Source organism: Haliaeetus leucocephalus, unplaced genomic scaffold (genome assembly GCF_000737465.1).
Source record: "Haliaeetus leucocephalus isolate CR32 unplaced genomic scaffold, Haliaeetus_leucocephalus-4.0 Scaffold384, whole genome shotgun sequence".
NCBI classification, from domain to species: Eukaryota; Metazoa; Chordata; class Aves; order Accipitriformes; family Accipitridae; genus Haliaeetus; species Haliaeetus leucocephalus.
The window spans coordinates 3,613,020-3,640,461 of record NW_010972820.1 but is presented as its reverse complement, the minus strand read 5'-3'; positions in this window follow the sequence as shown (position 1 = coordinate 3,640,461).

Below are 27,442 nucleotides of genomic sequence, written 5' to 3'. Positions count from 1 at the left end.
GTTGAGGTGGAGACAGTTAGCAGTTCAAAGGTTCAAGAAAAGAAACACTGGCACAAAGAGGTATAAAATACTAACGAAAATCAGGGAGTCTGAAGGTGCCCCTTCATTCCCATTGACAGTTGTCCAGCAAAGACTCAAGGGTGGCATACAGGGGTGGTAAGACTACCAACACTTAGTCTAGGAGCTTGCTAGTCCTAGCTGTCTGTTTTCTATTGTAATAGCCAATAAATAATTGCTTTTTGTGAATATCCTATCTGCAAAGTATCTCTGTGCATGGGAAAAGTCCCCTGAGCAAGCTCCTGAAATCCAGGACTTACATAGGGTACCAGTCAATTTTGAGGGCTGCATAAACATTTATTTAGCCTATCCCCTTAAGGCTTCAGGCACATAAATGGAGAGGTGAAGCTGGGCAGATAAATCTGGAGTAAGTAGCTCTGTGACGGCTGAGAAGAAACAGGCAGGTGTTCCAAGTGTTTGCAGCAGCCGAGACTGACAGGCATGGGAAAATGTGTTCCTGGTTTGCCCATTGCGGTAACGTTGCTCTAAGAAATATTTACCAAGGCAGTACAACTGGTAGGGTGGGGCCATATCTCTATGAAAGTCATGGGCTTTCAGTTATTTAAAACCAGAACCACTTGATTTGCCATGGACTAATCCATTTACTCATTCTTCACACTCCTTTTTCTGTCGCTCCTTGCTTCACTTCACATGCAGGCACAAACACCCTAGCCAGAGGAAAAGGTAGAAGCCCTTTAAAAGCTCAATCTTCTGAACAGCCTTCATTTGCTTTTGAGTGTAGTACACTTTGCTGCCTCTTGGGGCAATCCTAACAGCAGTACATTTTAAGCCAATTCAGATCATATATTAATAATTAACATTAATCAGGTAATTTATACTAATTAGTCATATCAATAATAATAACAGTGTCAGTATAATGTATTGTGACAATATGCAATACATAGTAATAATGTTAGACCGTAGGATGTCCGATATGACAGGTTAAGATGTGTCCAGAGACAGGAAGGAAAAGAGTGAGAAAAAACCCAAGCTCTAAGACACGTTTCCCCTCTCCTCGTCCTATATGCATGACAGAAGTATGACCAGATGTTTACAGCTTTGCTAGAAATCAGACAAGATGACATGCAGTTAGCTACAGCATTAACTAGGAGTGCATGCTCCCATGAAATATTTTCTCTTTCAAAGAGTCACCGTGGCTTCAACAATCATACCATGTACTTTGTTGATGGTTGGTCTCATAGATGTTCCTCCAGGCAGATGGATATTCCTCCAAACAGCAAGTCTGGCAGAAAGGTAAAAAGCAATGTCGTAAAAGGCATGGGTAACAGGCACCACGTAGCTTGTACTTTTTGAGAGCTCTGCAGGCTCTGTCACTGCCTCCTTCTCCAGCTCTCTGTGTCGGAGAGGCAGCTCAGACACTCCTGTTGTTTGTTTCAGGTAAGTATTCTTCAGACTTTTCCCAACAAAAGACTCTTTTATTACTGATAATTACTTTGTCAGATGAGGGCACATGTCTGCCTTAAAGTTCCACTCTCTGTTTGAAGTGGAAATTACCCCTTATTTTCAAAACAGCATGTTTTCCCAAATGCACCCCTCATGTTTCATTTCACAAATTTATCATCAGACAATAGGCAGGTTTGAAATTTACATCCAAACTGAAACAACCAATAGAAACTCACTGCTGCAAAAGAAAGGAGACAAAAGCTGCTTGATAATGTTTAGGGTGAGATTAATTTCTTATTGTCTGGGGAAGGGTAAGTCAGAACACCAGCAGGCTGGAATAAGTTTGAGTCCTATCAAGAAAAAGAATAATTTACATTGAATTGAATTTAATTTGTGCTGGTGTGTTTATTCCATCCAGCGTAATATTTTCCTTTTCATCTTTAAGTTCATTAAATGACTTTTTTCCTTTGCTCAGATGAATATTAAAAATGACAGTTAGAAACCCCAGGAAATTATCCGTTATAGTCACATATCAGTATACAAAAATGTCCAGCAAATTAATTGATCCAGAAAGTGTGAAAAGTCATCTTACAATACTTAGGGAAATACACTTATATGCAGGCCAGATTTTGCATCGTTAGTAACCTGCCCTTTACTTTGTGAGAATCCTACGAAAATTCAGCTGCGTATCCAGGAAAACAATGTCCACACAGCAAAAGGCGCCAGGATCAGCCAACACATAGGCAGTGACGGGCACTTCTGGAGCTGGAAGATGTGGATTCCGTACCCATCACAGGCTAGAGGGTTCCTCTGCACACGCCATTCCTTCCCTTAATGATCTTCAATGCCCATTAGCGCAGTTAGTTTTATTACAAACTACATTAGTCTGATAACCGCTAGACCGCAGCTGCTATCAAGACGAGTTACATTCACTGTTGATAAGTTCTGAGCTGCGCTGGGCTCTGGCCCTTTGAGCAAAGGCAATATCACCCGTTAAGCCACACGTCGCATGGTGCCTTAAGAGCCTCAGCCTTTTGCATTGCTAACAGCCCTCTCTCTGAAGCCCTGTAGCCGGCTTTCTGCCGGCAGCTCCGCGCCTGGTCACCCAAGCTGCCGTGGCAGCCTTTCCCAGAGCGCCTGGGGCAGCCCTTTCCCCTCGTTCCCACGCTGTGGGTCTCGCGCTGTTATCCTCCCAGCCCTGCACCTGCAAACCCAACAGCGCTGTTACGGGGGGTTCTCATGGGAAGTGACTGCCAACAGCGTGAGAATCACCCCTTCTTCCCCTCCCTTTTCCTACCCTGTGGTCAAAGCTTCTGGTTGACATTAGCGGACCCAAAAACACACATGCCCCAAACTTAACAGCAAGTCAGTGTGCAGCCTCAGCAAAGCGTGCTCTCAGCTGCACCAGCAGCCTCATAGGCAAGAGCAACCGGTAAGAAATGAGTCTTGATGAAAACTATGTTGTTACTGTGGAAAAGGCATTACAGGGTGAACCACGTACTGCACTGGAGAAGAGACCCAGAGAAGGATGCTTGCCTGGAGCCCCCCCATCGCTTCTTTTCCACTCTGTCTCCTCTCATTTTGATTTTTCCCTTAAAGGAACTATATGCCGTCAGCTACAGACCCTGCTAATAAGTCTCTGCGCCTGTGAACCTGTCTCAAAAACCTTTGTGCAATGCATAGTTATACACTCTTGATGAAAGGGCAAATAATCAATGTTTTTACAGTTAGGTACCTTGTGAGCTTAAGCAGATTGAAACAAAAGGGAGATCTCACCGAAACCTTCCTACTAAGGAGAAGCATATGAAAGCATCAAGGAGTTTTTGTATCACCCAACTGTAGGCACCAGCTGAAGTTCAGCCTTTCATTAATGGGAGGCAGCAGGCATGTCTAAGAGGTGATTCACAGGGTGTACAGAGAGCACAACACAGGATGGAATATCATGTCCTGTCACCTTCCTTGCAGCCAGCGGGAAGAGGGGGGCCTGGTTAGGTGCACTTCTTACTCCATGTCAGCTACTAATGTTACTTTTCTGTGCTTCCCCCATGCGTCCTATTTCCATCTCACACACTTTCATTTTCTCACGAACGCTTCCTTTAATTCACAGTTTATTCTCTGATTTTTTTGTAATGTCCACTATAACTTTGTTCAGCATTAATTCTTTGGAAACATCGCTACTGCCTATTTCAAAAAGAGTTGTAGTATTGTTCCCTTACTTTGCACAGAGATGTTTGCACCACTTGCAAATGAAAGCAAGCTCAAAGCATACATAGTACACCATGCTTACATGGAGACTAAGAGGTCAAATTATGCGTAAAGCAGGAGTAACCACAAGTTTTAAGAACCTGAGAAGCCTGTAAATTACTCTCAATTACACAGATCCTGTAAGAAGTATCAGTGTCAGAAGCTATTTCCATGAGGCAGCCAGTGAAACAGGAGAGGTAGCTGTACCAAGTATGGTACAAAGTAGTTCTACCATTGCAAATGTAGAGGATTTCTGTTCTTTCTGTCACCATCATGAGAATTGAGAATAAATGCATGAAATTAGACATAGCTTTTTAAGATACCATATACCAGAAGAGCCTTTTGCTGATTCTAGCAATAATGGTCATTACTTTAACCCTATTTAGTGAAAAGAACTTGATTGTTGCAAAGCTTCAATAATGAGAGAAATCTATTTCATACTCATATTCAAGCAAGACTGAAAATAATTTATTATCACATGAAAAACGAATCTTTCTTGATCTTATGCAATGGTTCCTAATCTTCATTGGCCCAAGGGCAACAATACCAAGCAACTGAGGTGCTGCAGGCACCTTGTTCTGACAGGCTTGTGAACCTGATCTGTTCACAAGAAAAACAAGTACAGGACCTTGAGCAACATCCCGAGGTCTTGCAAGCAACATGTTGCCAGCACCTGCAGACAAGGATCCTCTGATTTGTATCAGATATTTACATCGTATAAAATATACAAGTATGGCTATGTATTCATACAGATACAGCAACACAGAAAAGGAATGACAGGTTTTGAAAGTTACTGCTGTCCAGTTAATGATATTTCTGGTTATTTACTGGTACCAGTACTGGAGTATTTGATCCACAGTCTAATTAATCTTGAGCTTTCAGCCTGGAGAACACATTCTTCAGCTGTCAGTCACTTGTTAAGCTTCTGCTCTCAGCTGCACTGAAGAAAATTCACAACAGTGTTCCTGGTTTTAGTAGAGTAAATGTAGAATTATACCAGGGTATCTGAAAACAAAATGCAATGTCAAATTTGCACACATTGCAGTTGGTATTATAAATGCCTCTCTGGCTTCTTGTGTTTTTAACAATGTAAATCTAGAATACCTCCACCAAACTCTGTTCCTTTCTTTCTAATACTTTAATCAACCTAATACATATCTACACCTCTTTTTCTTTCATAAAATACATTTAAGAAGGAATCACATTATTATGAAGACTGTTCCTTGCAGGCTTTTAATTGCATTTTTTTTCTGCATTTTTCTCACTTCATCTGTGAACAACATAAATAGAGAGAGAGTCATTTCTAGCTAAGTTATAGGTTGAGAGTGGTAGAGAATTAGTCTCCTATGTTACAACCTATTTAATGGCCCTTTTCAGAACACACAAAAAATACTAGTTCCTGGGGAAAAAAAAAGTCTTCTGCAAGAATGATGAACTTTTCAAATCAGCTTTCTTATATAACTGAGCACAAGCACTGTGGGATTCCACATGTAGAAGATAACCCTTTAGAATAAGGATGCTGCCTGAGGCAATACCTGGAACCATCTTAACATTCGTATTACACTATCTTGGACTGTTTGGTTTGGTTTGGTTTGGTTTGGTTAGTTTTGTTGGGCTGTCATTTTTTTCTGCTCTACAAGCACTAAAATTCAGTGAAAATTTCACCAGTATTTAAATATTTCTCAGTTTTATCCTTTCAGCTTGTACAGGTTTTAAATACTCTAACATGAAGTCTACAGGATGCAGTTTGGTAGAGAAGCTGCTAATAGTTAATCACCAAGAAAATTATTTCCAAGTATGGTTTAAATTCCTAATAATTTGTCATTCTCGTAGCAGCTAGTAAATCACTTACTTTCAGTTAATTTTAGAAAATTACAGTTTCAAAAGATTTCTGTGCCTATGATCTGGAGTTTTCACTCTTTTTAAAAGAAACTGAGTCAATCTAACTCCCTCAAGAGAGCTGTGTTTCACTGCTACTGCCTAAAACACCTCCAGCATTTTGCATGAAAAAAGGCATGTGTGATATAGTTGAAGAGGACAGAATGAAATTTCTGATCCATTTTGTAAAGGCTGGTCATGAAATAGATATTTTCTACCAAAAAAAAAAAGCCCTAAGGCTTCTTCCCTCCTTTTTTGTGGAAAATGTTGACATTTGGAGATTTCATTTAGCTGTATTACTCATTATTAATTGAAGAATTATGAATTGATAAATGGATGAACTAAGTTTTCTTCATGAGTTACATCTCCCCCATTTCTCTTCAGCGCTATGGTTCCTCACCCACCTACCAGCTCCTGCTGCCAGAAGTTAGGTTCTTCCACCTGTCCTTTTGCCTGTCGTAGGGAGCGAGCTGGTGGACGTGGGGCCAAGGCAGAACCATAAGTCTCATCACCCACAATCTGGGTGGTAATGGGCACAGATGCCACCAGCAGGGCTAGGACCTCTGTGGTAGACCTCTCATAACATATCGGGGGGAACTGTAACTGATCATGTCCTTAAGCTGGCAGCAATGTGATGAAAATCACCCCTCTGCCAGGGTCTCCACCAGGAGATTCAGCTGATAAGAACTGTATCTGTGACAGCTGGCCTGTGCAGCAGCAAAGTGAGGTCAGTTGGTGCTGGTTTCTGGTTGTCTCAAGTGGTTATATCACCTCAAAGCCATCGCAGGGCAGTGCTGCAGCTCCCTTCAAACTACTTTACAGAGCACAGAGAGTTTGACAGCCAGAAAGCAGTACCAAGACCCAGGGCAATGGAAATTTTCAGCCTCTGTAGCATACTGTCTGAACCCAGTACCTTTTAACCAGGCCTGTGGCTGATCCCAGTATGCCAGATTCTGCATGTGCAAAGGATGGAAAGAAAAAGGAAGTAATTCATTGTTAGGTTTCTTTACCTTTGTTGAATTTATTCTAAGATGATCTGATGCTATTCTTCCTCAAAAAGTTGTTAAACTGTGAATTAGTGGTCATGTTAGTAGGTAGTCTGATCTCATCTGGAAATGAAGAGGTGTACCAAATGCAGGGGACTTTGTACCTACCCTACCCACTCCTGAAAAAAATAGAGGGAAAATACACTCCCCTTTAACATCCCTTTTTTATGACATGTGAATTCTTGCATCTGATATTCTGCTTTCAGTTCAAAGATTGCCCTCTTTAATCCATTTTGATCTCATAGATTAATGTTCACCCTAACATTTTACAAAATGTGGAGGTGATGAAACAGAAGTTGAATTTGCTTTGTATCATAAGCCACTGCTAATCGAAAGTTACTTCTAAGGTAGTAAACTCTCTCACTTGTATCTTCAGTTATGTGGAGACTGAACATTTATATCACAACTATAAAAGAGTTGAGCACTCCTAGAGCTCAAATATTTCAGAACATTCCATAATTTTTTTAAAAATAGCAGTCTTGCCTGTATTAAATTATCTCCAGTCCTTTTCCAGAACTAATTACATCTCAGATTTTGTCTCTGCTTGCTTCTTGTATGTCTGTTTTCAAATTCTCTCTCCTATATGCTAATCTACTATAATTTATTAAAAACTCCCATCATATTAATTAAATAGTGTTGTGACCAAAAGCATAATCAGTTATAACAACACTTGTTGAATGTTAAGGGAATTGCTTCAATAAAAGCCATTCTGACATGTTGTACTTAACAGCGTTTTAAAAATGCAATTTCTTTCCTTTGCAATTACTATTAGAATTTTTATCTTGCGGTCAACAATATTAACCTAAATATTTTATTGTTTTTCTATTATATTGCTCTGTTACCTGCTTATACAGGTAGCTCGCTCTTGTCCAGCCATTTTGCCTAACCCACCTGAGAACAAGATCAAAGACAATTCGAGTCAATTTTTGTTTATGGGTGGCATCGCTTATTCTGATGTTCCCTGTGTGGGTCTACTCAAAAGTAATGAAGTTCAAAGATGGTTTGGAAGGTTACGCTTTTGATCTAACCTCACCTGATGATGTTCTCTGGTAAGCTTTCAAAGCTTGGGGGATCATCATGTCTTCAGCTGGTGTTGAGGATACCACCCATTTTGTCTTTGACATCCCTGACAGGCAGACCGATGGATGGACGGATGGATGGATAGATGAAACAGAACTAAAGGCTGAAGCTGAGCCTTGTATCATTCAAAACACTGCATCTCCGATTGCATCGGTAATAGAGAGGCAGCCCCAGAAAGATCAAGTTCAGCAAGGCAGCTCCCACATAACAAATGTAACAGTGAAGGACTTCTGGTTCTCCTTACCTTCTCTTGCTGCATTTAGGTAACTATTGTTCACAAATGGGATCTCATTGCCCTTTCCGACCTCACAGACTGTCATGTTTGGGAGATACAGATCACAGAAGAGATTAAACTCTCCTCACATTGCAGACATGACTTTCTAGTATCTCATGGCCAAGCAGATTCCTGCCTATTTGTTGAATTCAAGTTAGCTTGTTGATCGATGACTAGCAAGGGACATAAAAGAAAATTTTAAAAACCTTACATAACAGAGAGGAAATTTTGGCTGAGACTGGGTGTTTTTATATTAGCATGTTCGTTTGGATAAGGAAGGTATTTTTGGAATGAGTATCCCAGTTGTCTCTAATTATCACACCTGAGTTCACATTATTCAGCAGTCTCAGAGCACATGATCTGTATTATTTTCAGGTGAAATCAGACTGGAAAAAGTGCTCTGGGCACTCAGTGAATGGATTCCAACCACTGTTGTGCACTCAGTCCTCAATCCACAGGATCCAATTAGAGAAAATTCAAAGTTAAACCCCCTAACATGAGTATAATGTGTCATGTCCTAAGCACCAAGTACTTCACTCTACAGATTTTCACTACTCATTTGTACTACTTGTTAATGTAGACAAAGCCTAAAATACTGTATTTGAGTCTTTTTTGTTCCAGCCTCCCTTCCCCCTCCCTCCCTCCAAATGAACTGCAACCAGATTTTTAATGGAATTAATTCTAACTCTGGAGCACCAGAAAAAGACAAAAAATGTGTAACAGTACAGAAGTTAAATATTTTAATGTCAGCAAAGCTTGATTAAATTCACTGCTGAAGTCTTAAGGTATTAGTAAAAACAGTCCCTGAAATATGACTATTTTCAAGAACTTGTGAAGGACATGAGATCCCCAATAGCCTGAAAAAATCAGAGAAAATAGGAGAAAAACAGGGTTGAAAGGATTTCGGGAATTCAGTCTAGTCCATCCTGTCTCAGATGGCACGACCAGTTGTCAGAGGCTTGTTTAGTTCTACATTAGAGTTTTTAACACGGGAAAGTATGAAGACAAGCAAAAGGAGACTCTGTTAGACAGAGTAAAATACCATGAACTTCAATAACCAGAAAGTTTAAAAAATTATTAAGCTCTCAATCTGTAAAGTGATAAGAAAAACTCCATGTCTATTTGTCAGGAACAAATTATAACTTAACAATGCAATTTCCTTCTTTGATGGAAGTTCTCCACTTGATAAAGAATAATTAGAAACAAAATAACTTGAATTGTAACAAAATACCTGCAAACCAACTAAGAAAGATGGTGTAGATTAGATTACACTAATGATGGTTGAAAAAACTGCTCAGAAGGTAGTCATCACTGTTCTACTATCAGACTAGCAAAATATCAGGGGACTAAGCAGACTGTGTCCTGCATAAACGCTTGCAGGAATTTTCACTAATTATATAGGTGCTGGAAGAAGCACACACACACAGAATTTGGAAAGCTGAGAGGTATAATTTGTAGTTATCTTCTTGTAGTCAAAAATATTCCTAGAAGTGCTGAACACAGACTTTAATACTTAAAAGTACTTGCAGTTCTAGGTACTTGCTGTTACCTAAAACAGGCTCCATGTATCTCTAATTAAGAATTGCAAATCAGAGACCACTTTATGAAACATGTCACTTATACATTTTTTTACACTTATGAGATGGTCTTTGTGTAATCACCTTGTTTGTTCTTTTTGCATTTTGTTGTACAGGCATATGCTTTATCTTACTATAACAACTTTCTTTTTTCCTTTACCACTGATATTTATTTACTATATTTTAATTTTGTGTTACACATGGGAGATGTATCAGCAAAAAAAGAAAGCAGGAAAGTAAAGTATTATTCATGCTTCTTCCTATTTCACATGCTCTGCTCAGACTGTAAAGGTTTTACGTGTAACAGGCCAAAAGGAGCAGTGCCAGGTCTGGTACCAGTCGCCATGCCCCAAGGAGCTGCAGGTTGGGTGCCTCCAGGCTGCATTGCCCCTCCTGCGGGAAGGGGACTCCAGGCCCCACAAGGATCCCTAGCCACTGTTCACAGCCTCGGGAAGTCTCGGCAATAAAAGAAAATTGACACATGAAACAGATGAAATACAATTTCCCAGTTTCCGTGACAGCAGCTCCTCATCAGCATGTTTTAGTTCTAGGACTACGTGCTTTGGATTTCAGCTTGTACCAATTTTCTTTGAAAAAGGAAATTGATTTCCATTTTAGAGTGGTTTTTAATTCCTCAGGCAGGAGGATCATTTGCTTCTTTGCTCTAAGTCTCCTTTAAGCTCATAATAGTCAAGTTTTAACTGGATATTTCTGTTCCAGTTGTTAGCAAAAAAAAATGTAGTCATAGATGAAAAGGGATGCAAAGCTATATAGCTGTCATGCTGAAAAAGAGTAAACATTTTTAATGAAAATAAGTGTCAGTATTTCATCCAATATACATAAACAATTCTCAGTGGCTTCTGTATGTGTGTGGCACAGGATCAAATTCAGCCTAAGCAGAAGAAACAATAACGTGTAAACAACAAAAAAATGAAGTTGTTGAGAGCTGGCCTTTGCTTGCACTGTAGGTGAATTTGGCCTCAGACAACTGCCATTCATTAGTACACTCAATCCGCACCATCATTTTCCCACCTTGACTTTCCATACTAGGGATCCTTCTTTGTTTTGCAGTTACACCACCAGTATTGCCAGGCAAAGAGCCATGAGGCTCACTAAGATGGTGCTTGCTCTGGTCAGTGTGTCTGCGGTAAGTGCTGCCCCATTCCATGTGATCCAGCTCATGAATCTTCAAGTTTCTCAGCTGACCCTGACCTTTTACATGAGCTACTACATCTCCATCTGCCTCAGCTACACCAGCAGCAGCATTAATCCCTTTCCCTACATCCTGCCTAATGGGAACTTCCAGAAGTGTCTCCGGCGGTGCACAAAGGTGGAAGTCAGGATGTCAGCATCATCGAAAACATCCTCAAGTCAAGTTTCTGAAAGGAAGGTCCTCTCCCAAGAAAAATGCATTATCTATGTGTAGATTTTATTGGTTGCAATAGATGGGCCTGGGTTCACTTCCTTCGTGAAAGTGTAACTCAGAAGTGGCTTTGTTGCTGGAATTGCATCAGTGTCAAGCTGATGTAAGAAGATGACCTACACCACTGTTTGAAAGGTTAGAGCTCCTAGAGGAGGGATTCACTGCAAAAATATTCTTCTTTACTGTGCCTTTGCCTTCTTTTATGACAGTTTGTACATAGATGAACCAAATGTATGGAGACAAAAGTGGATTTTAAAAAACTGTAGTCCTCTGGTAGTAAGAAGATAGAATGACTGTGGCAGGCATTTGGGATCTGACAGTGTGTGAAGTCATGGAAACTGTAAGTTAATGACCAAAAGAGACTTAGTTACTGATGACTTAGAAGGGAGTAACTATTGATTTTTTTCCTATCTATAGCTGTTTCATCTGGCACTCACTTCTGCAGCTATTAAAGTCAGGGGAGAGACAAAAAAGGCCCTTCTGGAGGAAAACTACTTTTGAATTAACCTCTGTACATATTCTTGCAAAGAAGTGAATTCACAGTGTGCATCATTGGAAATTATTAAACCTAAGTTTTGAAAAGAACTGTGTTTCAGGGCTAGGTCTTTGCTTCTCTTTTCTCAAAATCCCTGCTTCCAAGACAGCCTTGAGAAGGGTCTTCAGTTAGTTCTGAAAGAGCTCAGTGCTGGTCTCACTACGAGTGCCAGAGGAACTTGGTGCTTGCCCAGGATGCACTCTCACTCATTTTAAAAGGGGCAGAAGAATGCCTGCTTGTTGTCAACACTTAATCTATAAGATTTCTAGTAGTAGGATGTAATCAAGCAATATTATTAGGACCTTCCTAGCTAATACAGAAAACCAGTGAGATAAAATATCTGTTGAAAAATCTAATGTTCTTGAGAGATGTTCACAGTTTTGGTGTTCACCACACTGTGGGTTTATCTGCATCATGTTCCTTTCTCAGACCACTTTCTCATATCTCAAGACTTCACTTAACACTTTATTGCATGAAGATAACATTTCACTAGGACCAGAGGTTTTATGGCTACAGTATTCTTGTTATTCAGAGACCTGATGAATCTGAAACACTTAGGATACACCTCCTCACATATGCGTTTATCTATCTCCCGTCTTGTTGTCCCATCCCAAATGGACCTTTTATTCATTTATTTGCAGCACTGTGGGGGGTCACACTTTGTGATCCCACTCTGTGATATGCCAACCACCTTAGGATCCATGACACAGGCAAGAATCAGGGGAAGGCTGGGCTGCACATTCCCAAAGTGGATTGAGGTACTGCCCTGTCTTCTCCTGCCATCACATGACATCTGCAGTCTCATAGGGTCTCACACATACAGAAAAAGGAGTTTAGGGGGTTTGAAATCACTGTTCATAGTGTAAAGCCACAGCTTTATATAGAAAAATGTTCATAAAACGTTTGTGATGGTGTTATTGTAACCATAGTAGTTTAAGGGAATACTCAAGGTAAACTTTATGAGTGGAGGAAATATCGTCATTAAACCCTACAGGATAGCTGCAAAATTATAAGATTTCAGCATGTAAGGGTTTGTTTGAAAAGGTTGGCTGCTTTTCCCAGCTGTATGAATTAGTCTATTAAAAGTCTTATCTCTACCTACAGACCTTGTCATTAAAAATAAATAAATAAACTAATTAATTAACAGTCTCCACACAAGGTGCCTTACCAAATATTACAAAAATATGGCCCTGCTAAGTGCAAGTTTGTTAGCTCGCTGTTCCAGTCTGTGCCTGCATGTGTCACCTTGCCTTCTGAGTTACAACTATGACTTTACAGGTTTCAGCTCTTTGTCTTCTTTTTTTCCCCTTTTTTTTCTCCCCTTGCCTGGCCTTTTGAATCAAAGCAGATCACTAGATGTGAGTTCTCCCCCCAAAGGAAATTTTTCTCAAACTTGTTTACCAGTTCAGTAAGTTACTTCAGTTATTCAGTAGCTTGGGATAGGATATTAACACTTATAACAATGATAAAATAGGTTTTTTTAAAAGCCTTGGTGTTCTTATCTTTTGCTTGTCACACCTCCACTCTTAAAGCCTCTATGCTTCTGAGGTCATAGCAGTGAAACAGAACCACAGAAAAAACAACTTCATAAAATGATCCTAACAACAGCAAGGTCGACAGGACATTGAATGGCCTCTTGTCTGGGACACTAATAAAATAGTTTAAAGTTCAGTGTTTTTCTCACCTTCTCCATATTGCTTTAATTCTCTGTATCTGAAAATGGATGTATTTCAAAGAAATTTGTGTAAATATTCCAACTTTTTATTTACTAGTTACTAAATCTTTTATGTTAATGAAAGTCCATAAAGGAATATGATAAAAAAAATTCTTTTTCTTTAATGTTTTGGAGCATCTGATCTTGATCATGTTGTTTCCCACACAACTAGAATAAGCAGTTCATTGGAAAATAAAAACAGCCTATAGATGTGGGGAAAAAAGGAAGATATTGAAAGCTACTGAGTTTTAAATAGCTCTAAAAGCTGAAAAGTAGGTGATTTATCAATATGTCTTTCAGTGAAAATAGTACTGATGAAGAAAATCTGAATCTGAAGGAAGAATGCTATTGCGTGTCAAGGGAAAAGTCACAGAAGGCCACGTAAAGGTGAAGTATTGCTGGAATCAAAGTGGAACATTGAGACCATTCCCTGCTGGTGATATGTATTTTCTGTGCAGTTTTGCTGCTGCATCGTCACATATAACTATAAGCTACACAAAAACTATAATTTCAAAAAGTTTCTTTCAAGATACTTGCAATCTGGTGAGTAATATTTGTGTACAGACAAGGGGTACACTCATACCTTCAGATAATTTTTTTAATTATTTATTTTGCATGTAACACTTGTTTAAAATGCAGCATTTTTAATTGGGACTCTTAATGTTGTGCTGCAACCACCATCCAGTTCAGTATTTCAAGTTTTTATTGTATTTGAACTTACGGTAATAGGTTGAGGGGGAAAATATTCAGTCATTAAATCAGATCGTTCCAGCGGAGAGTTTCCAAACCATCAGGAAGCCAGCCCTGACTGTACTCCAGGGCACTGTGGACCTGAAACTGCTTCCAGAAAATTAAATGTCAAAGCTTTGGGATTTAATAACGTATCACCTGTTACATACATTGTGATGACTACTATAATCCCATCATCCAGTCTAAAACACTGCCTGCATGAGCAAACTGGATGCCTAAGTGAAATTGGATAGCTTAGGAGTTGGTAATGGTATGATATATGCAGCATTCCCCATCCAGTAAAAGCATTTAACAGACTTACTGCATTTTAAGCATGTAGATAAGTCTCACAGAAGTCAATGTAGGCATGTGACTATGTGATTTGCCACACTGGGGCCCAAACCTTCTGTCCAAATGCCACTACCATCTGGAGATGAATTTACAGGGCATACTCAATTTAAAGGTACGTGCAGAGGTAGAAGAGAGAGAGAGGGTGTCTGTGCACTGTTCCTAGCAGGTATGAACAGGAGGGATATAAAGGTTAGCATGCTAGTATTTTGTTTACGTCATTTGTACTGAAAAGTAAAAAATACTAAAATCCTTAGTAAAAGTATTTTAATAAGGTCTTTAAGACAAAAGTAATGGTTTCTTCCTTTTATCATAAGTATTTCTGACATTTTTGTTCAATGAGGTTTTCATTTTAAAGAATTCTTTCCACATGGGATTTGTATAACAATGTCTCTGCACTTCCTTGTTTTCTTGAGCAGTGCAACAAACTCTGCTGGGGGATATTCTCAGTCGTTAATAAATCACATTAAAAACTGTGCATTGATGTCCTTTACCTTTCCATGGACACAGTCATTTCAGAAAAATAGATCTTTGTATATTGCAAATATTGTCTGTTCTAAATCTACTGTACTTGCAGCTCTGATTCAGCAAGATACTTATGCACCTGCATCTGCCTATTCAGTTCATCTGGATTTAGGAGTCTGTTTGAATATTTTGACAGGCCTATCTTCAGGTCTCCTGTAGAGAAATGAGAATACCAGAGCTATTTCCCTAGCTCTTTGTAAATCACTCCTTGAAGACGATGAAACTTTATCTTGGCTTTCTGATATGATGTACTGTTTTGTCTCCTGTGTGGTTGGAGATGTGGAGGGGCTTTGGCTAGCTTTGGAGCCACATGCTAAGAGGGAAGAGTGAGGACACTTAAACCTGCACCCGTCACTTCAGCAAATTAGCTGGATAAAGCTGAAATTTGAGCAAAGATGCACCCCACCAGATTTCAAGCCATTTGTCTGACTTAAGATGTGGGATCAAAATAGAAGTCTTGTATGTGAGCGTGGATTTCCTAATTCCTCCATGTGCAAACACCTCAGAGAAAGACGATTTTGAAACAGGGCCCACTGTCAAGAAGTTAAAAGCAATGTCACTGAGGGGTAGGGAGAGGAGCACAAGTGAGGACCAGCAGTACAAAGTGTCCCAGGCAGACAGCCCTTCCCAGAGCTTCTTCCAGGGGTGGTGAAGGGTTTCTGGGCTGGGAACACAGGGTGGGCAGAAGCGTCGGCATTTGGGAGGGCTGGGCAGGGAAGGAGCTGGGGGCTGGCACCCGTCCCTGGGCTCTGGGAAGGGAGCGGAGAGAAATGCCTTCGCATCCAGTTCAGCCCTCTCCTTTTTAGCTTCAGCCCCTCAAAGTCATCTCCCTCTCCCTTTCTGTGATTCAGAAATCATGGCAAAGGACAGGAGAGAGCAAAAAAGACAAAGTAAGGAGGAAAACGCGATTCTTCAGTATTTGAAGAATCAGAACATGGGCTTCTTGAAAGCATTCTCATTAAGGACAAGGGAAAATAGAGAGAGAAAATAATTAATAACAAATGCATTCATTTAAACTTGAGGAGGGGTTTTTTCCATTTTTTTCATTAGTGGTGCTTTCAACTGCTGCCATTCATTAGACCAGCAGCAAAAGAGAACAAAAGTAACTTGAATAGTCTCATAATCTGCTCTATTTAAATAAATCGTGAGTAAAGTCTCACAAAAAAAAAAGAAAAATTAAATTAAATCCTTGCTTTTAGCTGGAGAGAGAACTAACAGTTGCATTTCTGGGACATAACCCATTTTCTCTAAAATTTATATGTATAGTCTGAAAATTCAGTAAGCATTAGGGGCATAAAGAAAATTGAGAGGAGGGGGCGGGTCTGGCTTTTTCAGCACTGCTTTCTACACTTTCTGATTTGTGTGGATGAAAAAAAAAAGCAGTTTAACTACTGAAATAGTGATATACCTGCTTTGGAAGTAGAGCTATACAAGCAGAAAGAGAAATGTATTTACTTTTTTCCAATGATATCTTGTTCAGGATTCTGCTGTACAAGAAACCTGTAAGGATTTGGACTTTAAGGCCTAATCCTTATAAAGCTACAATTACATCAATAAAATATTTAACCTTGCATTTTTTCCATCTGATTTTAGAGGGGGAAAAAAATAATTGCTGAATTATAATCAGAGATTTTTAAAAATGTACACACTGCTTGGTATTTCCTCACACGTCCTTGTGAACACCACATTGCCTGTACTTTGACTTGTACTACAAGTAGAGAGAAGTAACTGGACTAACATGAGTACCAGCTCTAGTCCAGCTGTAGCAGCATGGACTGCGCTAATTGGACATATTTACTGTGCCTTTTGGCCCTCTGCACTACATTAACAACAAGCTCTTTGACAGACCATATTGGGCAAAATTCATATGACTTTTCTATTCTAGCAGGAACTCCTTTTCACCGTGTTTTTACAGCATAGACTAACTTTGTGAATTTACCCAAGTACTTCCAGCACAACACACAGATCAAAATATCCTTGTAACCCTTTTTCTAAGTTTCGATATTTCTTTAGTGAATTCTGAAATACGAGCTTTTTTAAATAAATCACTGTGCTAGTACATTTAATTCACCTTTAGTATGATAAGTAGCCACTCGTCAGAGCTGCATCTAAATAAACAGAAAAGCAGCACAATACATTTTCAGAAATTCTTTGCAGATCTAGGTGTTGTGAGTTTAGCCCCCAGTTTATGCATCTTAAGGAAGATTGTTACAAGTTTCTGAGCATTTGTCTTTTGCAGTGGAGGATCCTTCACACAGGCAAAGCTCACAGTGTACCCCCCACTCCATTTTCTCCAAAAATCAACATGAATTAAAAATTAATTAAAAATTAATTAAAAATCAACATTTCAAAAACTAGAGTATTTTCAGTGAGTCAGCTCAAAACTCCAATAAGTGAAAAGTTCCTGTAGCTTGAAGAACTCTTCTGTTTTACTAGAACGGGTTCCAAAAATCTTGATAATTATTTTCTGTTGAAAAATACAATCTGTTTCTTGGAAAAGAAAAAGTTGTAATGAAATTTGCTGTGAGCACAAGCTGCAAGCAACAATAACGAACAGTGTGGTGACAAGCACTCAGTAAGTCAGTCTGTGAAAACGCTTCGTGCAATCCCAGTCTTCAAGCAGGTAGATCTGTTGTGATGGGCTCAAGTGATTGGGAGTCTGCCTCTTCTGCTTTATGTTTAAACGCTATTTAAACACCTAATTTCACCCACAGAGATCTGAATTTGTAAACCAATGCCTACGATTCCCCTGGGGATATGGGAAAACCATCCTTAGCTTGTGACCACCATTACACAGCAGAGTTGAACTAGGCTGTCATCCCCCATAAAAGGGTGACTAAATGAACAATACTGAGTGCAAGTATGTAGCTTATTCGCAACTGCAGCTCAGCAATATTTTATGAATAACCTGATATAATACCTGGCCATAAGTCAATTCATACTGTATTGCATGAATGATCCTATTTACATTAAAAGATCTATTCAAACTACTACTCAAAGTCAGTAACACTGGGAAATAATTGTTTGCTCCTATCACTATTACTAGTACAGAAAAGTAGCTTTTGAATGAAGCCACTGTTTGTTATTTCATGCCTCACCAACATGTAATTTAACATACTATAGTAGAAGATTTGTGGTGAAATGGGCAATAAGGTTTTGTCATCCTTCTGCTAACATTTAAGAGCTAAGGAGGGAAAAATCTATCTCTGGGGCAATTCATATGATTTATTGTAGACATCTGTATTAGAATGAGATGAATCATACCCATTTACTGTTCTTCCACTGATCATAAAAAGTCTAAGGGGCCCGTTCAGATTAGACACATGCATCACAAATGCAGCACTTGATTAGATGAATCACACCCAATGTGTCTATTTATGAGTAGAACATGTATGGACTACCCGTATGTACTAAATATTATGCCATTTACTGCACATTTAGTGTTCAGATGCTAACTTGATGACACTGAAAACAGAATAGAATACAATAGAAGACAATTTATACTAAATATACAGTTATGACCATACAATGACTATGGTGATTCAATGTTTTCTCAAGCAAATTTGTGGGTCCTGAAAAAATATAGTTAACAAAACAAAAACTGACTTATTATCTGTTTGAAACATTTGATCCTTGAAGGCTGAGTTTGGAACTAAGCTTGGGAAAGCAGATCTTGTAATATTGCATGTCACTTTGTGAAATGTATTTCCACATGCATGTAAAAAAGATGAAGTAAATAGCTTTGAAGAGTCTACCCAATACAAAATCCAGTGGTTCAAATGAACTTCTGTACTGTTTAGCATAAGCTAGTTGTTTCTAACTGAGAAAATGGATTGAATGAAATGTAAATTTAGGAAGCACATTTAAAATCTTTCGTATATTATTACATGCTTGGATGAAGTTAGGTGCGTGTAAGTGTAACAGAAGAAAGGGCGCATGTCAGTCCTTTTCACCTGGACACCTAGAAATAGGCAGGCACTTTTTAATTGGTTATCTAAGTAAAAATAGCTTGATTTTTAAGAGCTGATGTTTTACACTAGTGTATATTATTATTTATGATGATCTCTAAGAGACTCTGCTGTGGTTCAGGACCTACCCAAAACAAACAAACAAAAAAAAAAGCTAGCTATGCATAGACTAAGAAATATATGATTAATGAAAAATATTAGAGCACATGGTCAGCAGTAGTTTCAGCACCACAGCTCACCTGAAAAATCAATCCACATTTTTCTGGAGGTCCGTTTTTAGGCACACTGAGCCTGTGAAGGTCAGACACTTCTTGCCTTTGTCTCCTCCCCATTGCATGATCACAACAATGAATATGAGAAGAGATATTCTTGCCTCTGCCTGGCCGATAAAAATATCTTGAGTTAAAGGACCAATGCAGCATATTAGCATTAAATGTATCACATTGAACACTGAAATGTTTATTTGGTTGGCAAAAATCTACCATCACTTCCCTGCAGCTCTTTGAGAGAAAATACAAGAATATCTTGGCCTCTTCTGCACTTCCCAGGATCCAGCATTAGGTTTAATGATTGCTAGATTGGAGCGGGGGGGAGGGAGGGGGTGTTGTCAACTGAAGGAGTTCATTTTAAGGGGCAGATAACCATTGAGGGTCCCTTCTCATGACTGCAGTGGTGGCAATGACAGTGGTTTCTCTGAGACTGTGTTCCTGGTAGCCAGGATAAGGAGAAGGCTTGCCCTCCCTCCCTCCATCTTCCACCCAGGCTCTCTACAGAAAGCGCAAAGTGCCTTCTGGAGCCAAAATCAACACTGCAACTGCTTGTCCATTCTGCTACCCCACAGCTGTTCCCCTTTGCCTGTGTGGTGTAAACCAAAATGCACTGGTCTTGGTCTTCCAAAGTACTGAACATTCTGGGACACTTTTTGAAAAAAAGAATTTAAGCATATGCTTAGTGTTACACATATGACTTCAGTGGAGCTGCTCAATGTGCTTCAGAGCCCGCAGGTTCTGCAGGGTTCTCTCCTTTGGCAGGTGGTGCTGGTCAGGCACAGCACCTAGACTTCTGCGAAGGGAGCTGAGTGGTTTGTACCACAGGGCTGATGAGGTGCAGCTTTACAGATTTATGAGGTAAAACAAATTACCCAAAGAAAGACACTTTAAAAACGTAATTTGTGCTAATATATGCAACCAGTTGAAAAGTGTAAGCTGGTGAAGTGAAAAGAAATCCTAATGCTAATTCAGACCTTATGAAAAGCAAACTGTTCAGTGACAGATGGAACAAGTGTTGTCAGAATAAGAACTAATCTGCACTGTGGAGGATCAGAAGACTTACCTCAATGTTCCTAAAAAATATGGGAAAGTAAATATTGGAAAAGACTGGTAATGATTTCAATGACTGAAATGAGCATTTGGATTTGAGCAGATTGTTGTCATAAACCTGTAAGATATTTAAAAGCAAAAGAATATTTATCGGCAGTGGGATATGCAGTATATAGAAAAACCTCATTCAGACTTCCTTGTGCATCTTAAGCTTCAAGGGACAACTGTCTTGCAGCTGCAAAGAATGCTGCACATTGGATCGTACACCGTTACATTTCATCCAACTTAATGACCAGTCACTGAACAACTGGTCAGGTCTGGGGTTTCCTTCTGCTGTCAGAATGCCCTGGCAAAGCTCACCAGATGAAAGTGTAGGTCATTATGCACTTGTCCTTTTTAACTGCCACATTCTGCCATATCCATTTTCTGCCATAACCATTTTTTGTTACGTCCATTTGGTATCATGCTTTGTGAGTTTTGTGAGTTTCCTGAAATCTATAGCCAAATCTACAGAACAGGATTGTCATAAATCAGTTAGATGTGAATATTTCAACTTGACATTTGATGATAAATGGCCAGGGCATCCTTTCTCTGTAAAACTGCAAGTCTGGAACAAAGATAATTTGTGTAATTTGAACCCAGGAAAATTGTTCCTGCATCCTCACCATTCAGCCTGGACAAATCTTTTACCTTGAAAAATTCCATGAGATGCTGAAAAAAAAGGAGGTATAGACAATTAAAGCATGCCCAAGTTTGCATGGGCAGATTAGCCCCATCTTTTTAAGAGTAAGACTTCTGACACCCTGAACCAGGTGTTGTACATCACTGCCCAGAACATCACTGCACGGCTTGACTAGCTGGCCTACTGATAGCACTAAGCTGACAAAAACCCTACATGGACATGATTTGCAGCAGTAAAAAGGTCTTTCTGCCTTCCTGGGTTATGCTGTTTGGAGTGACTGTTAGCTGTACTGGAAAATGAGTCAATTTTCCTGTAAAAGCCACAGTCCTATTAAGGAGCCTTGCTATCAAGGCAACACTGTGACACACCAGTCAAGTACTTATGAATGAAAGACAGGTCTTAACTTGTTCAAATTATTCACCTCCAGTCCAGAACAACTAGTATGTCAAAATATGATCATTAAGGTGAGAAAGAGAGGATTGATTCATGAATGAGATATCATTTACAAACAGTAAAACAGTCTTGTTTTAGGAAGACTTAGGTTGTTCAAGCAAGCAAAAGCAGCTCTGAGAGCAGGGCATGCAGAAGTGGGGGCAGGGACGGGGGCTGGCCAGGCATCGGCACTGAGACTTTAGCATTGGACTTCCAACAGGCGAGGAGAAAGGAAAGGAGCCACCTGCCACGTGGACAGCCAAGACCATGTGCAGCAGCTTTCCAGAGGCTGTTTCTTCACAGATGTCTTGGGAACCAACAGCTCTATTAATAGCCCAAACCATCTCCATCAATATCCTGAACTAAGAGCTGCAGGATGTAGATAATAATATCCAAGTCCAAACTGAGTATTGAAGATAGTTATTCAGTTTTCAAAGGTTTATTGAAACTTCCACTTCTTTAACAAAATTTGATCTGCTGGACTGTCATTGCTCAATTTAAATTTATCACTGTTCAGCACCAGAAACCTGAATTTGAGATCTGCACTGCAGTGTCATCTTCCAAACTGCACAATCTGTATTTATAAAAAGTATATGAGATATCATTATGAATCTGAGGGGAAAAGTTTCTTATTTTCCCAGTGCTCTGAGCCGTGTTCAGGGTAAATCTAAATTCCCAGTCCCTGGAGCCACACTTTGTGAGATATCAGTGGGATACTGGGGACAAGATACCACTTCACTAAATATTATGCTGTCAGAGTGGAGAGAGGTTTACTTCAGAGCAATTTGATGAGTGTACAAAACTAATTGGCTTTTGCCAATTAATTTATACTGTTATTAATTCTCTGTATTGCATGGATTCAGAGCTTTTTCAGTACAAAATGAAGAAAACACAGGGAAGAGGTTGGATTCCTAAATTTAAAACCAGAATGGACCATTAGACTGGGTTTTTAATTGCTTCCAGTTACTTCTGTACCTTGTGTTTGACAAAATATAAATTATGTTCAACTAAAGTATTTTCCAAATGCTTTTCATATGTAGATATCAAGACATGGAAAATACACTGCCTCTGTAGACTGTCCAATCAATGGTCACCTTCAGTATCAAAAATGTGTATCAATTCTATCATTTGCATGTATCTGATTCCAGATTTTGGCAGTAGATCTTTGTCACCTTTCTATGACACTGCCAGAGTCCTTCTTTAACAGGTATATTCTGTCTATGAGGGTATTTACAAATTTAATCAAGTCACTTCTTCATGTGTTGCTTGAATAACTGAAAGGGAAAGAGCTCTTTAACTCTCTCACTGCAAAGAGCTTCTTCCATCATTCAATAATTTTATGATTTTTCTCCTGCATTTTCTTAATTTATTTTTCAACATTTCTGTAAAAACATGGAGCTGAGAGCACTAATCCAAGATTAGATATAGGGAGACCTAATGTAGGATTTAGGCAGAAAATAGTCATTTACCCTCAAAAGTGTCATCTTGAAAATGCACACTCAGTTTCTATCAGAATCAGGGTGTGCCTGATCACAATAAACACCTTTGGTTTTTACACTAAGTTCCCACATTCCTAAAATCACGTGCTCAGAAGTAGTCTATGCTTAAGGACAAGGACCCTGGCTCTTGTCCAACCAGCATGAGTATCTTTAGGCATATTTCTGTGTATAATATCCAAGGATGTCATTTTGGAAACATTCAGGGGCTTTTGCATAATATTTATCAGTGAACATTCTCTCCCATTAAAACACTGACATTATTACTCATTGGCACACTCTTAGAGATGCTAACCTGCTAGGAAGTGGAAAACATGGTCTTTCTGTCTGAGGGAACTTGAGCTATAGTTTCCCCTTCCCAGACTGTGCCTTAGCTCCCAGAGGGATTTAATTTTCTTTGAATTTCCCTTGAAGGACATTCCATTGACAGGAATACATGGGTCACCACCAACACTCCAGGAGAGTGCCCTAAACTTCCCTGGGGTGATGGGGCACCAGGCAAGTTCTGCACTGCTCAGCTTGCTTAGGAATCAAGCACTTCTGGGCATGCACAGGAGACACACCTGGAAACTTCCATGTGAAAAAAGAGGATGAGGAAGCGGCTGACTCCATCACTCCTACTGAAGAACTTCCACTTGCATGAAACACTTAAAGCTGCCCTCGGCCAAAGATAAATGTGTGGCCAGGTTTAGGGACCTGTATTGGAAAGGGTACCTTAGATTCTAGCACCTGTTTCTGGGACTGTCTGCGTATTTTGTGTTAAACAGTTTCAGAAATTCATCCGCTCTAAGCTGTTCTGAAGCCACCAGATTTGGTGCTTGTGGTCTTTTTCTCTTTATCTTAGACCTTATTACTTCTGAAGCTCCATTTTCTCCTCCTCACACCCAATCCCACCCAAAGCAGCCTAAAACTTCATGGTTAGGACATTGCCTTTGAGGGAAGTTTGACTAATCTCAAGCAAATAAACTTCAATTCCTGTCTCCTATGTTCTATGAGAGCAGGGAGGCACAGGAGTAGACATCTTTGGGGAAGAAATAGGCACTCTAAGAATGTCTTCTACGGTAGAAATAGCATTTGCTGACACTTTCTTTTTTTTAAGGAAGCTCATAATGAAATCTCACCTTGTCTGGTTATCGCTATATGATGGGGATTTTCCATAGTGATCAAGTAAAGTTTAATTAGGATGCAGAAATCTTGGCACTGTGTTGCCTGGCCCAGTTTTATGACATTCGTAATGCCCCTTAGCCTCAACCAACCAGTGCTACAAGTAATTAGTGACAAGTGGTAGATCTCATCACTACTTAACCATGTTCCATTCTCCTGGAAGAAATAATTTTTTGAAAAATTATTCTGCAGAACAGACCAACATTTCAGAGGAAAAAATGCAAGAAAATAAAGCTTGAAGCACTGTAAATATATTAAGAGGGAGAGGTTTGGTGTCAGGATCTCAGCTAGTGTGAGTTTTGCACTGAAGAGCTGGCTGAAGAGAATTTGTCAATTTTTTTAAAAGACTTGAAAAGATTATTTTAATGAAAAATGTTTAAAAAAAAAAAAAAAAAAGAAGCAAATTATTACTTACTATGTCCATATACTTAAGTTGTTTGCTTCCAGCTTAGTTTGACAAAGTTACAGAGGAGTTTTTTCACAGCCTGAGGGAAGGGATCCATCTGGCTATGTGCCAGAGTAGTCATAACCTAGAATGACTGCCCTGAAATCAACTGCAGGAAAACAGCACATTTACTTCATAGTCCTACCTCCAGGGCAAAAAGTGTTAACATTAAGAGTCTCATAATGTTTTAGAAATGGAAATGTGTTTTGAAAATGAAACTGGTTTTCAAAAAAATGAATGAATCTTTTCTCCTGATGACAGCTTAATAGTAAGATGAAGCAGGTAGAAGATTCCTCTTTTCTGGTGATAAGACTAGTTATATACTTCCAGAAATTGTTATAAAAACAGGGGGTGGAGAAAACACTTGGAAGAAAGAACTGCGATTTGTGTCTGCAACACTGTGACCAAGAAATGTTTCTAAAACCAAACTGTGTGGTTAAATGTTGCTCTGGTGTTAGTAGCACACTATGGTAAGCACATTGATTAATTCTTCCAGCCCTCCAATAATCACATGGGAACAGAATCTGTACAACCAAAACCATTTCTGCATATGATACCAGCATGGTCAGAAATGTGCCAGAACTACTCCATGGCTAGAACTGAACCATCATTGTGTCTACACCACATGCCAACAGCAGCTACATTTACTACTGCAAATGGCAGTGATGTGAGTATCCTTTCAACAAGACTGAGGTTGTTACTTTTGCCAGATGTGTATTTGCCCCAGTGTTTATCCATAAGCAAACTGTGATATGAGCTTTATGTTCCAGATTGACACCATTAGAACTGGATAGGGAACTTTAAATTTTTAGTGTTTGTTTTTGTTCTCCTGCAAAATAAAACCTTGGGGTTATACATATTGTGCACATAATGGAATTGTGCGGCATTTATCTTCTTTAACATATCAGGACTGTTGCACCATTGCTGAATCCAGTTACGATTCTCCTGACACCAACACTATTCCAAACTCCTCCTAGTCCACTTGGACTTTAGTAGCTATATCAGTTGGAACCAGTCTTTTAGCTGGGACCAGTGTACTTAGTTTTGGTAGACTTTGTTATCCCACATGAATCAGTCACCTCTACGTAGTGACAGCCACCACACTCAAAGTGCGAATCATTATGTATTAAATCATGTCTCTATTTCAAAGGTCTTCACTAGTGCTGGAACACCTGCCATACACTGAGCCCTCACCTACCATTTTGGATGGCCTTCTTACAAGCAAAACTTCTTTATATATAATGGTTTGTGGATACTTGGCACTGCACACAGGAACTTTGACTCTCTTTCCAGTGATCACAGTAACACAAGCATTACATCATCCAAGATCTGATTTCATTTCAGTTGACTGAATGGTACTTCAGTGATCCATCAGGTTGACTGGCAACACAGATATCTGTCTGAAGACAAACTGAGAATGAAGTCCTGCTTGGAGTCTTCCACAGCATATGAACGTTTAAAGTCAGCTACTCACTAACCAGCTAGAGCTCTCTGAGATGTGTCAACTGCTCTTTATCTTTTACTCCCTTCATGTTGCTTCTCCTCTTACTCAAAGTTTCTTGCATAGTAATAAATAGCATTCTGGAAGACCCATACAACATATTTAACCTCATCATACAGATGGGAATGATTAATATACCATTGCTGAAAAAAAATAAAATGGAACTGAGAAAAATTCTAAGAATGTTTGACTTGTGTCATAGATTCATAGAATGGTAGACATACAGACTTCAAAATAGTTCTTGAGACATCACCACAACCACCTCCTCAGTCAGGATAAGGTAATAGCTTATGTCATGCTTGACAGGTGTTTGCTGAGAGACATGTAATGATAAAAAGTCTACAACTTCTTAAGCAACCTCACTTACTACTTCATTATTCTTACTGCTAGTTCATACTCCTAATATCTAATCTGCTTCAATTTAAAACCATTAGTTCTTGCCACCTCCCTCTTAGACATGGAAAACAGGTTATTCCCTCCATCTTTACAACTTTACAGTGTTATGTAATTTAAAACTGGTCTCATGTTCTCCCTTGGGCTTTTTTTCTTTGACTGCACACCATAAAATTACATTTTCCAGGCTTCTGTTGATTCTGATTTCCTCAGGACTCTTTCCATTTGGCTCCAGTTTTTCTTGGAGTGCAGTCTCCAGTGCTGAGAGCAACAAAAGAATTATTTCTGCTGCCTTGCAAGTTGTACTCTTGTTCATACACAAGAGAATTATGTCAACCCTCTTCAGCAAGTGTTGCCAACATCAAAATCACCGTGGAAGAGCTATTACCTAACCAGCTGTTCCCCAACTTGAATATGGGTATCCAGCATCAATGTAATACCCTTTATTGGATAAGATCATGTCTCTTTTCAGATAATTTCTCCAAAATTTCTGTCTAGTGAGCATGTTAGTGAGAAATGCTTATATTAGTAAATCAGACTATTATACTGTATTCTGAAACAGACCATTCACCACAGTGGGGATTTCAGAGGGATCCAGCTTTATGCATGAGTTATATGACTCTTTTTCAGAGATACAAACTTGCTGCTTTTACCAGGAAGGTCCCATAGTACAAGTGCCAACAAAGACGGATTTAATGAAACTCCTTTCCAGAATCCTCCTCTTGGAGAGGAATAGAGGTACAGATCTCCCTGCTTGCTTTTTACAGCATAATATTAATACAGTATGGATTTGGCTTATACTCTTGGAATATGCAGATCACTGTGCAGGACTGAGATTTCATGACAGCAATATCTTCTTCCAAAAAGCGAATATATATTCCATGGTTCACTGAAGCACTGCAAAGTGTTTTTGCACTTATCCTTAAAACCATCACTCTCTCAATCTTAATCTGTCAGAGCCACCATACCCACCAAGAGTGGCAGATGGGTTTTGTGTTAAAGTTAACATCATGGGTCTTGCAATATTCTTTGTTGATTTCTCATTAGGATAAAATTGTTCTTCCTACTTGCACAGGTGGCTTCAACAATCAAGTTTGCTACACTCATTTTTATCAGTGGTGCCAGCAGGTGAAGGGAGGTGATCCTTTCCCTCTATTAAGCACTGTTGAGGCCACATCTGGAGTGCTGTGTCCAGTTCTGGGCTCCTC